The 13,944-nt window shown below is 42.5% G+C and overlaps 1 protein-coding gene across 1 annotated transcript in view; it reads right to left on the minus strand.

Moving 5' to 3' along the window:
* Window positions 1–11,869, minus strand: part of LYPD6 (LY6/PLAUR domain containing 6) — a 54,569-nt gene extending 42,700 nt beyond the window's left edge. The window contains exon 1 of the mRNA XM_083414309.1: window positions 11,756–11,869. The gene's annotated coding sequence lies outside the window, so the exon portion shown is untranslated. The remainder of the gene's footprint in view (window positions 1–11,755) is intronic.
* Between the last annotated feature and the right edge of the window lie 2,075 nt (window positions 11,870–13,944).

The following is a 13,944-nucleotide window of genomic DNA, read 5'->3' on the forward strand; positions in this document are numbered from 1 at the left end:
ACTAAACTTAAGTAGTGCTGAAGTGTCTTAATGGTGGCGTGTTCCCTTGTCACAAAGGAGGTTCCTCACAGTTAGATCATGGTCTGCAGCGCTCTTCAGTTTACACATGGACACAAGATACATGTTTCAACAATGTTGTCTATAAGGCTATCTAGTTACAGCCCAGGAGCCAAGAGGTGAAACTGTATCCCTTTGAACTTCTTACCAAATTAGACCACAGTGTTAAAGGTATCGGGGATTAATTAGAGGGCAGGTTTCTGTGCAGTTGCTCCAAAGGCTGGTCATGTGCCCTCTTTCTGCTACAGCTGGGGAGAGCTGGGGGGAGCTGGGGAAATACACATCTGCAGAGGTCTGGCCTGTTGTATAAAACTGCTCTCTACCGGTGCTCTGAAATGTTTCTTAAAATAATAATAATAATAATAATAATAATAATAATAATAATAATAAAATAAAGAGCAACACAGCAAGCAAAGAGTGAGATAACAAGACAAATGCTATGGATGTGGAATAAGAACACTATTAAAAAAAGTCAAGCAGCACAGAAATGCAACACTGCAATTCTATGTCTATTTACTAATAGTAGTAGTAGTAGTAAGAATACTACTAATTTCTTACTTGTACCCCGCCCATCTGACTGGGGCGCCCCAGCCACTTTGTGTGGCTTCCAACAGAATACAATATATCAGGCATGATACTCATGTCCAATGGGGCCTACTCATTAATAAGTCCCAGACAATCACTGAATTGGGTTTGGAGGCTATATGGAAGACAGTGGTCCTTGAGGCATACAGGTCCCAAAGTGTTGAGGGCTTTAAAGGGTTAAGATCAGCAGCCTGAGTTGACCACAGAAATAGATCAGCAGCTGGGGTAGATCTCACAAAACTGGCTATCACCCATCAGCAACCCACCTGCGGCACTTTGCACCAGCTGAAGTTTCTGAACAATTTAAGGGTTGACCCACCCAAATCAATTCTGGAGGTTTCAAGGACATAAACAATGACAGCAAGGAAGGGTCTTGGTGAGTGAGCCAGCTGAAGCTGGAAAAAGGAACCCAGCACCGCTGATGCATCTAACAAGAGTACCATGCCAAGGGTATCCCCAAACGATAAATTCAGGGGCACGGCTGGATCAGGACATTTTGCTGCTATGGGCAAAACACCATGATTATGCCCCTTCCTCCATGTCAACTCCCCCCCTCCACAGATCCGGGCTTTCTTCCACTGCCCCACCCATACTGCCACTGGTCCCACAACTGCAGTTTTGCCTGAGGCTGTGCCCATGCTACCACCATGACGCAGCAACAGAGGTGAGGACCGTGAAGGCAACAGCGCTGCACCAGCATTGAGGGCAAAGCCCCAGCAGGGCTGGCAGCAGAACAATAGCAGGGGCAGGGAGAGGGCCGGATCCACCACCCGAGGCTAACAGCCTCACCTAGCCTCATGGGTGGCTCAGCCCTGTTCAGGGGGGATGCAACCCCCTTCCAGGACAAACTGTAAACTCAAACCAGAGTCAAATGGCCTATCCACTAGCCGTAGTTCTGTTTTGCCTGGACTAAATGTTGATAGCGATTAGCCGCAACAAGTGAGCCTCATAGGCAAGCAAGGATTTGAACCTCGTTAACAAAACAGTTGTAGCCATGGAAGGAGAATGGGGGGGGGGGGGGAGAGAGAATACAAAACAAGGAACACTGAGATTCGAACAAGTATTTAAGAACCGAAACCAGAAAAGCCAAACCCAAGTTGTCTTTAGCTAAATAAAGGAGAAGAGCTTTATTTTCTGTCTATCCCTTTTTGCCCTCCAGATGAAAAAAAGGACAAATTTTATGGCCGCAAGGAAATCACTGCAGCTCATATACTGAGGTCTAATTCACATGGCCCATTGAGATTTACCACAAATTGATATCTACGACAAAGCTCCTGCTGATTTATGGAAAGGGTCACTTGGGACACTGAGCTCTTTTCCAACCTGCTCATGTTCTTCATCCAAAAAGGGCTACCAATGGCATAGTTCTTCAAAACCACAATCCATTTAGTTCTGGAGCAGTTCCACTATTTTTTAAAAAAATGAAAGGGACAGAGATCTGATTCTCTAGGAAGGGGAAAAAAACTTGCCTCACAAATGGAAAAGGGCTACAGGAAAACAGATGACTCTGTTTTCCAAGATGACACCCTACTACCGGTTGATAAAAGTTAATATTCCCTCTTCGGCTGAAAAAAAAGGAGCCCTTACATGAATTATTTGTACACAGGCTGTGTTTCCATACAGCCTGTGGAGCAGAGCTACTATCTTGCCAGCTATGTGATGTCATATAAATTCTGTGCCAGTTTCAGGAGTGTAAGCCTAAAGCATAATGAGCTTCCTGCTCCAAGAGGAGCCTCATTCCAAGTGCTGCCCTTGATGTCAATGCCAGGACAAAATTATCTAGGATGAGCAAATGTGGCTGTATTATCAACTTTCCAATGACACCTGCAAGACGTATGTATTCAACACTACCCTCTGTATCTTATTACTCTTATGGCAGTGCAACAATATGCAGTCCTTTAAAAATATATATATCATTAAAATTTCAACAAAAATAACAAAAACAGAAAAAAATAACAAATACAACAACAAACGTAGAAAAATATACACAAAAACAATATCAAATCCATAAAATGGGATTCCCCAAATCCCGTAACTTCCCTCCACCCCGGTTCCTTAAATTTTCTTTTCAACTACATATCATTTCTACTCCAAAATATTTTTAACCTCAAATATGCAGCCCTGAAGCAAAGATCTAGTGACAAGATAATGGGATCTCGCAAATCCTCCAACTGAAATTTTCCCCTAAAAAAAAATTCACTTAAATAAGAGCTCAGAAACCCACGGCCCTCCAGATGTTGCTTGACTACAACTCCCATCATCCCTGACCATGGACCATGCTGGCTGGGACTGATGGAAGTTGTAGTCCAACAACCCTAGTTCTGCATCCCTGACTTAAAGGAAACATGCCCAGGAGAACATTGCATATAACTAGAAGACCAGTGTGTTTCAAATATAGAGAATGTAAATAAATAGTGTCCTTTGAGTCATGAGAAGGCATGTAGGTCACTGGTTATCAAACCTTAGAATTCCATCTATGATCTTATTGCCTGGACTGACATTTTGCTGCTAAACTCTCTTAATCTCAACCCCATTTCAGTCCTATGTCATTAATGGCTCCAGCAACCACTGCTTGAAGACTTGTATAGGTTTTCAAAGCCTTCAAGATCCTGATTCACTATCTTGGAAACAGAGACAAAGGATTATACTGTCCCCAAGCTACCATATTGTTTCCCCTCAAAAGACAGATAGGTACAGATAAATTCAAATTAACCTCAGATCGGTAATAAATATGGCGCCTAAAGTCTGGACTGGAGGGTTTTAGAACTGAATTCTGTTGTAATTAACGACCCTTCCAACAACTGTGCTCAGGATCATGGTGTTACGTCTTACACCTCAACTCAATAGTTTTAATTTAAGTTCATCTCTACATAAGCTTAGCTCAACCCAGCGCAGGAGACACAGAATGAATTAATTTGAAGGAGCCAACACTGGGTATAAAAATGAGAGGGTTTTTTCGGCTGTGGCTCCAATCTGGTGGAACGCTCTGTCACAAGAGACTAGGGCCCTGTGGGACTTGACATCTTTCCGCAGGGCCTGCAAGACAGAGCTGTTCCATCACAGGGCACAGCCTGACTCCCTCCTTTGGCAATCTTCACAGAACTTTAGCCTAATGGTTGCCATCATTTTGAGTTGAATTAATTTTATAATGAAATGCTTTTAGAATGCTGTACTATTTTATTGTTGTTAGCCGCCCTGAGCCCGGCTTCGGCTGGGGAGGGCGGGATATAAATAAATTTTATTATTATTATTATTATTATTATTATTATTCACACAGGAGGAGGAAATCAGTGCTATCAACCAATTATCTTGTTCTGTGCTATTCAAGAGCAGAGAGAAAAAACATTACAAAGCCATGAACTAAGGTGTAATTGTCCCATACTGAAGGCTTGGCTGAAGAATACAGAACAACTGAAAAAATATTTAGCAAGGTACACTAAATTTCAAAGGATTTTTAAAAGTCAATTACTGTATAAAGAATGTATCCTTAAGCACCTTTGCTCCCCACAACTTACCTACCTTATTTTCACCAAGATAGAAATTCTGTGCTGGTTTACTATTTAGGTAATGCAGCCATTAGCCTCAGTTGCAAGCAACACAATTAACTGGTACTTGATAATGCTCATTTAGGTAACTGGATGCTCCAGAAAACCAATGAGGTGCAACTTAGGATAAGTGAAGTTCTCAGAAGATATGCAATGGAACAGTTGTTCTACAGGAACATTACATGCAGGAAAGAGAGAGAGAGAACAAATAAAATGACACCAACATAGGAAGATTATGTTTGAAAAGGGAATTCATAAGAAAGGTAACATTACGAGGTAAACATTTTTCCCAAACAAGTGAGAAAAAGGAGTACCTTTGTTTGATTATCAAGTTTCTCTCTTTTGTAACTGATCTCCTTTGCTCACTTTACAGATAACAGTGGAATCAAGGAGGAATTTAATGCTTTTAAAGTATGTATTGCTTTCATCTCCAAATTTTCCAGCCCCGTGCAGGTCTCCCACAGGGGTGGTCCAGGCTAGCCTACTGGTGCCTGTAAACAGCTTCAAGGATAAAGGTAGACAAATTGCACAATCCATTGCTGACATGAGCTTGTGCCTTATTTCCCTCCCCTCCAAGCAAATGCAAGGCATTACACCCACTCTCATCTCATATAGCTCAAGGGAGTATTATTGTTCATAAGACAGGATTTTACCACTGTCCCAAATGATCAAATAATATTTTGGCTGGGATACGGGGACAGTACAATATTTCTGTTTAGGCATCCCAAAGATTACTTATAGCATTAGAACGCTTGGGTGAAGTAGCGTAACATACCAAATGTTTAGTTCCAAGCATTTATGCAGCAGGATGGAATAAATTTTCACTAATGGTAAACATTCCTGCAGCTCTGAAACACAACTACAAGATTACTCAACTGATTCAAAGTGTTTGCCACATGAAAGGGAACGACATATGTAAACTTGTTAAGCACAATCAAAGCTTTAGTCTGCACCCGTGCCAAGGATTTTAACAATAGTGCTAAGAATGCATTCTAAATAGAACAATTATGGTCGACATCTATTTACTCTTAATTTTATGATAAAGAAAACTGTCTCACTGATTTAGATCTATTTAAAAGCTCGCTTTAGATCTGCAGCATAAAGACTAAAATGCATATATATTTTTGAAATGTAAGTGTTTAAGAATCAACACACAAATGCTATAGTGTTTTTTTCTTGTTGCGGGAAAAAGCACTGGATAAAACGCAAACCACCCCAAAACTATGCTGATTAATTTAGGCTTATCAAATCAAAAGTTTTATGCAACTGCTATTCATTGAAGTTGAGTGTTGTTGCATTCCACAGGATTTGCTCATTCCATGTGTATTAAATTCAAATATTTAAAGGCCTCCCTGTGGAAGGAAGCCACAGAGAATCAGCAACCCAAGCAATTTCTAAACTGACACATGAGGAATGCTGCTACACATGCAACAAATGCAGTCATCTGATTGCTTTGCCAAATGCACATATATCCATTCGGTGGTTGTTCACCCATTTCAGTAACTTCCTACAGGGTCAAGCGCAGGCACAGAGTTACTACCAAGACTAGGCTTGTCACTCCACAAGCCTGCTTTGGAAGCAACAATAACTATGGCTTACCATTACATGAATGAGCCTGCGGCTCATACGCTCCCCTCTCTTCCACTGCCACAAGGCAATCATAAGTTTTCCATTCCTTTTTAAATTATCTATTTAGCATTGCATCCAAACCTGAACTGTAGGTACTCTTAACTACAGTTTATTGAAACAAGTCAGCTTCATAAACTATAGTTTTCTGGATTCAGACAATGCTGAAATGTATGGTTAAACTAAAAAGGAAACAAACGCTTTCAAAATCTTCCTTGTTGCAGCTCATACATACAATGGCCAGCTATGGTTTAGTCAGTGTTACATTTTAAGGACTCTGTGGAAGCCAGCCAACTTCAAACCATATTTTATAAAGCTGGCTTGTCACTAAGCACAATTAAGATTGACCACAGTTTAGGGTTCAGCAGTAAAGGTAAACTGTGGTTAATCTATAAAAGGAAGCAGAAGCTTCTGAACTCCTCACAGCAGAGGAGGAGAACACAGGAGCCTATGGTTTAATGAATATATACAGTATGTACAACTGTTGTACATGTATATTGTTCAGTGTACTCATTGCATATCCAATTTGTGGAGGAAAGAGCATTTCTATAAAGCTATGGCTTTGTGCAGTTTCTATGGGCTTTTAAGATAAAAGACCTATAAGGGATTCCCCCCGTACCCCACTGCTTTGTTGATATATCCTAAGCATGATAAAAATGGTTCCTCCAGTCCCATATTGAAAACTGGCTCATAACCAATAAATTCTTTTTTATATCTGTGTTAAGTTCGGTTCTTAGGAAATGCTGCTGTCATAACTCTCAATCTAGCAAATGTATGTGGATATATACATTTATATATACACATATATATACACACACACACACAATTAAATGAGTTTAGTATTTCCCTCTTACCAATCTAACCATTTAATTATTTAAAAGTGCATATAGAAGCTAATAGTTCAACTTTGCATGCCATTTGTGCAAGCTATAGCTTACCAACTCCAGACGAACCCTGTTCCGTTTCCCATTTACATTGCAAATACCGAAAATGGAGGACGGATGGCTTTGTGAACATGTTGCATAAATCCTACCCACAATCCTACCCAGTGGAATAATGCTCATTGATTTCAATTATGTGTCACAGAAAGAAATCTGCATTTGTGTATTTGCTGTATTTGTGCTAGTGTAAAGCACTTTTACTTGTGTGAGGTGAGACATTCAATTTACATCAATCCCCTCTATCACAGTTCTCTCATTCTCTCCTGGCAGATCTCCCAGTGCTCTAGAGCAACTTTTCATGGGTCCGTAGAGGATGTAGTCGTTGCGGAGGACAGAAAATATTGGGTGCCCTGCCTTGTCCAAGAAGAAGTGCTTTCTGCTGGTGCAAGGCCACCACTAGATATAATCTTAGTGCCATATTCATACAGAGACTTGATTCATTGAAAGGTCGATTTTATTTGAGAAAATAAAGCTGCTATGTAAGCCATGTAAACCTAACACACAGTCAAAATAATAATTTTAGGTACTGAAGCATATTCTCAGGGATTATCCAGTTCTATCAGAATCATCACCGTATTCAATATCACATATTCAGTAATAAGCATGGCCACATCCCCACACCTGATTCTACAGCGCTATCGGTGTTGCTGGATTAATGGTTCTCCATCAGCATGATAATAAAATAAATAAAAGATAGCTTAGTCGGTAGAGCAGGAGACTCTTAATCTCAGGGTCGTAGGTTCAAGCTTCACGTAGGAAAAAAGATTCCTGCATTGCAATGGGTTGGACTAGATGACCCTCGTGGTCCCTTCCAACTCTACAATTCCATTATTCTATGAAAACAGTTCCAGAAACTAAATATAGTTTGCTAGAAATGGACAGCATAAATGCATTTCTTCAAGAAAGCTCTAAAATGAATTGTAGACACTAAAAACAAATGAATATTACCCTTCCAGCCATAGTTACCATACCTTTCCGTGTACAAGATGCCCCCATGTATAAGACGCCCCCTATTTTGGGGGACTGAAATTTAAGAAAATGGAGGGGAGATAGCACAGAGTTGTTGAGCTTTGGGAGGGGATTGCTGAAAATCGCTCACCTGCACCCGTCACAAAATCTGCCTCGTCCGTCCCCTCGCCGGCAGAAGCTGCCAATCACACGCCCAATTGCTGCACCTTCAGCCAATCGACACCATCCATTTATACAGAAACCAATCACACGCACAATAGCTGCTAACAGCCGCGGCAGCAACCAATCAAACATCCACCCTATGCACTACCCATGTATAAGACGACCCCCATCTTTTAAAGAAAAAACCCTAGTCTTATACACGGAAAAGGCCAGAAAGCAGTTATAAATGCCACTGATTTTAACAAGGGGTGGGTCCTATGCAACTTGCCTAGGAGTGAGCCCCACTGAACTCCCTAGGAATAACTTCCAAGCACATGCAGACCAGACTGCACTGCCAAACACATACTGTAGCAACAGCTAACCACTTTTGCTTCATTATTCCCATTTGAATATTTTTATTTACACACACATATACCCAAGTAACTACACTAATTAGGGCAGAGAAATTTGTTTCGATAAATAACCATTGCTGCTGCCATGAGTGCTGGAAGGAAGACCTGCTCCCTGCTGCAAGGCCCATTTCCACCTGGCCCAGGGGGCGGGGCCCAGACTCACCCTGAACAGCTAAAAGAGGCTCCTGGGAGGCCATTGGGACATTGCTGGAACAACTCTTGGTTTGGGGCAACTTGCTAAAATGTTTAAATTGTTTTAAACGGTTCTAGTTTTGGTTCCTCTGTTTTGTTTTTGTGGGGTTGGGGTTGGTTAAACATTTAGGTGGAGTTGGTGGTTATTTTAATTTGGGTATAACTGTAAACTGTTTATTATTGTTGTTGTTGTTGTTACTGTTATTATTGATTTCTACTGATTTATTGATTTATTGGTTGGCTGGCTGCTTATATAGGATATTTTGTTTTTCAATGTTTGATGTTTTGTTGTGTTTTTATATATGGTGTAAGCCGCCTAGAGTGGCAGGGGAAACCCAGGCAGATGGGTGGGATATAAATTTTAAAAGAGAAAAAGAAATATTCGATTGAAATAATCAACCAATATTTCCACATGTGGAACAATTCAAAATCCTTACAATGGGAGTGCGATCTAGTTGTAGATCTTTGGGTGATTTCTAGGGTGCCCAACTCCCAAGTGCGGTAGGAACAAAAAGGCTTCCATTGGTGCCCATTTTCTATAGTAATTCATATGTAGAAATCTATCTTAAGTGTGTAAGTTGTCCCAGTGTGTACTGTAGATAATTAGCTCCATCTCTTGGCCACCTTTTTGAATCTAGCTTTGCTCCTATAAGCCATTTTTTGTATCCATCTGTGATAGATGGACATCAGGATTCTCACAAAAAAAAAAAGTCGATTACACAATAGTTTCCTCATGTTTAACTTGCCTCGACTTTAAGGCTACATATCTTGCTGCCGACTGTGGCAGCAATCCACAAACCTGTCAAGCCTTACCACCTGGACTTAAAGTGAATTTAAGAAAGATTAATATCCTTTAAATCACATCTCATCGTTTGACTTCAAATCTTGGATACGCATCACATTCAATGAATGTTACAGCTTGAGATCACAAGCTGTAGACGTTCTATCTATAATAATAAATCTCGAAATAGCTCATTCAAACTCGCAAAACGAGAGATGGGACAGCCCACAGAATGAGACAGATTTTTAAAAAGAAAAGAGAAAGGTAAGAAGTGGGGATATTTATTGAAGATATAACCCTCTAGTTACCTTACCAAGCCAGGACACATCAATATTCTCTGCCCTACTCTTGTTTTTCCTGAAACACGTCAGGTAATTTATAAGCATCATGCATTTATGGAAGAACAGTTCAAAGCATCTTCGCCCCTTTTCATCCATGTGTAAATTATTTGATGTTGTACTTATTAAACGGTTTTATTTATTTATTGCCTTTCTATCCCACCTTTTTTGCCCTTCTTCATTCAATCCCCACATCAACCCTGTGAGGTAGGTATGGCTGGTCCAGTGGCGTAGCGTGGGGGTGCAGGGGGGGCCGGCCGCACCGGGCGCAACATCTGGGGGTTAGGAGCGCAAATCCACGGGTTAGGGGGCGCAAATCCACGGGTTAGGGGGTGCAAATTACTTGCCTTGCCCTGGGTGCTGACAACCCATGCTACGCCACTGGGCTGGTCACACCCAGTTAGTTTCATAGCTGAGTGGGGATTTGAACCCTTGTATCCCAGTTCTTACTCCAACACTCTCACCACACCCCCACACTGGCTCTCACAACACACATGTGAAATCACTTGATGCTACGCATGTTAACTCAGAAGTCAGTCAATGAGACCAATTTTGAAATCAAAGAATCACTTCAAAAACAGTCATTCTAGCAAATGCCCAAAATGACAGACTTAGATGAATTAAAGTAATTGCAAGTTTTCTTGAGTCATTAAAGTTATGAAAGTTTTTATGGTAAATGAACAATTCCAAAGGAAAACCTTTTGAAGTTCACAATTATTATTGTTACAAAAACAAACAAACAAGCAAATCTCAGGACTGAAATATTTTTTTCATTTTTAAGTGGCAAGACGGCATTCAGGCTAGAATGTGCAACATTATCTAGACTACCACATTAAAATAAATGTGTGAATCACTCCGCTTGTATTACCAATATAGACCACTAGTAAATGTACCATACTTATGATCTAACAGCTTTGTATGTTTATTCAAAAGTAAGTCCCACTGTGTTCAATGGTACTTACTCCCAAGTAAGTGTGCAAAAGATTACAGCCAATGATTGCAATTTGCATGATTTCCTGGGAGTTAAGTCCCATGGATTTTCTCCTGGGCAATCATGCATAAGATAAGGACAAACATGCATAAGATTAAACTTAAGACTTGGACTTCCATCTTCCCTTAAGTGATTTTCTCCGCAAGTACCGGCTTTACCTATCAGTTTTTAGCAGTTCTAGACACATGTTCATCCAATGAAAAGAGCATCACCCTACAGACAAAATGCTTTGCAAGTATGAGAAGCAACTATTGGAATTCACAGCAAAATGCATTCACTTGGCATTTGAGTATTTGAGTCAGGCCTATTAACTTTGTGTGTATGTCACATTAGTAGAAAAGGAGCCTCAAAAAAATGTAAACTCTTGAGCCTGTTAAATAAAAAGGAGTTCTGCATCCTCAGTATACCACCAAATGCATTCCGTTTATTCACATTTAACACGCTAAACGGTCTGACCAAAAATCAATAGAACTGAATCAACTTTAACCTAAGCTTCTCAACGGAGCTGTTCTAGATATTCAACTACAAGGCCTGGTTTGTTCCTCTTAATAGAGTTTCTGCTGTAATATTTAAAACTAGGGTGTAGCTTAAATTCGAATACCACAAACAGCGAAGATGCACGTAGATATTTCTTTTAAGTATTTCATCTGTAGGGATCAACCACCAGGCTGCAAAATATTCTGCGGTCACGGGGGAGGGGGCAGAGGCTGCTTGCTTTTTTTAAGTCCACTTTACTTAGCAAAGAAAGACATCTGTATTTCGTAGGTAAGCCTCCCGTCTCGAATCCGTTTGTATTATCTCCAGCGCGGAAACTTCCCCCCAGCGAAGCGCCTATTTCATTTCCTGCCCTCTGAAAGCTCGCCAGCTCTTGATCCTTGGGGGAGATGGACTGACCATGACACTCTCGCCGACGAGGAGGGAAGACCAGACCCAGGAAGGGAGGGAAACCACCGCGCTCGTGATCGTGCACTTGCAAAGCGCGCCGATCAATTCCCCAAACATTTCATCTGTTGCTGCAGATCCCCAGCGCTTGCAGCGAGCAACGCACAACAAAAGCCTCGCCTGAGACTCCGCGCCTCTCGCACGCAGCGCTGTGCCGCCTCCTCTACACGGGGACCCTCCTTTCCCCCTTATTTAAAAACAGTCATCAAGGTGGGGGGAACCCGGGCTACTCACCGCTTGCGTGGCCAGCCGCCCGCCTCGGGCCAGCCGCCCCATCCCACGAGCGCACAATGCAGCGAGCGAGGCTGGCGGCGTGCACTGCAGTCCTGCTCTGGAACGCTCAGCCTCCCCGACACTCCCGCCAGCCAATGAGAGCGCCGGAAGCCGCGCTAAATTCTTGGGCTGCCTCGCCATTGGCCAGCCAATTAGCGTGGCTTGGCTGATCAGAGGGGTTGAGACGAGCTGCAGGGCTGGTCGCCCGCGTTGCAAAGCGAAGGGAGAGAGAGAGCGAGAGCGAGCCAGAGAAAGGAGGAGAAGCAGCCTTGGCTTCGCCACGCAGCCCTTCGACCCACCTCCGGGACTGGGGGTTCCTCCACAGGTCACGAGAGATCACCCCTTGTGCTTTGGGGTTGCATGTCACAGAATCTATGGAATGATTCCCAGATCCTTCTGGGGCGCCTGTGGAACCCCCTGCCACCAGGAGTGCCAACTTCAATAAAATTGGGGGGGGCAGGCAAGCCCCGCCCCGCATAATCAATCACAGGACATGGAACATGCATGGCATTTGAATGATGGCAATGTCCATTAACTTTGGGGGGCAGCCCCCTCAAATATTTGGGGGGGGGGCTGAAGGGACCTTGGTCCCTAGGAGTTCGCTCTGATGCCTGCCAGACTTCCCCAGTCACCGAAGCATTTCTGTTTCCCGCACCCCAAAAAGAGCCCCGTCATATTAGAACCCAAACCCTCTCCCAACGGCACCACGACAACAAGATGCTGCTGGAATGCAGGCTACAAACCCGAGCACAGGACTGGGCTCCTTTTTCCAGTAGCTGGAAAAGACACCACCGCCACTGAAAATTTGTGGCAAAATATGCCCCCAAAGGCCCAACTTTCCTTCTGTGACAGACCACCTGTGATTGGGTCCCACATCTTAGGAAGTGGGATGCCTTCCGTCTGCCATTTCTTTCCCCTGCCTTCATTCCTATGCTACCTTAACCTCCCATCCTCTGCCGCTCTCCTATGGGCAGCATCACCTGTTGCCCCCTTACAGTCAGAGTATGATTTTTGCCCTGTCACTCCTCCCCCCCCCCAATAGTAAGACACATTACTTCCCTCACCCACTGTATCTCTTTGGTCCTCGTCCCAGACATCTGTTTTCATGATTGACCTGTTGCATGAATGATAGATATCACCTGGGCAACCTAAAACGAATACTGTGATTCTTCAAAACAGGGTCAGGGTCCATCGGGATCCATTGCTTCAGGAACAGAGTGCCAAATTCTGACCAGATGCCCTACAGAAGCAGCAGCCCCCTACCCCACCACTGGAGGTGCCTCCATGAAGCTCTCCCTCACCTGTTCCTGCCTGAGAATGTGCCTTAAAGGGATAGTGTGTATATAGCCTGAATGCATCATGTGATCTCTCTCTCCCCCACCCCCCCGCGCCTTTTTTTAAACAGTAACAGAAGCAGGAAGGGGCACCAATGGAAGCTTCTATCTCAGGACTAAAACTAGGAATGTTGGGAGGGGGTAGATTTTTTTGGCAAAACTATGGCAAAAAGGTTATCAAACCTTGACACTACATTCCCAATGAGATTCAGGTGTGTTTCAAGAAAAGCAGCAACAAATGGAATGTTTACAATCACATTCAGCTGGGCCCAGAGATACAGTTTGCCAGTCCAGGATTCAGAGATAGATAGATAGATAGATAGATAGATAGATAGATAGATAGATAGATAGATGATAGATAGATAGATAGATAGATAGATAGATGATAGATAGATAGATAGATGTCGTTACTGCACACCGATGATGAAAGGCAGATTTAACCGTAGGCTGCAGGAGTGGAGGGTGGGCTGAAGCAACAGATTTAGGATACCACTGAATGCCATCAAAATATCAATTATTTAGCATAGTATTAGATTTTTTTACTACCATTGGTGTGAGAGTGGGAGCATGGAACTTTTTTTGCCTCAAACATCAAAATACATTGGCCTATCTCCTGAAATAACTTCTAGGTGGGTTTGAATCCTGACACCTATCTTTCCACATTTCTTGTGACTAGGATACAGTAGTTACCGTAAGTGTTCTCCAGACACTAAAAATATTCACTAAAGGCAGCCCTAAATAACCAGAGTTTTCAGCTATGCATATTTAGCAATATGTAATTCAATCCAGACAGTGTAGACGAGTGTGAACAATTCA

The sequence above is a fragment of the Podarcis tiliguerta genome, assembly GCF_965153285.1.
Source record: "Podarcis tiliguerta genome assembly, chromosome: 1".
NCBI lineage: Eukaryota > Metazoa > Chordata > Lepidosauria > Squamata > Lacertidae > Podarcis > Podarcis tiliguerta.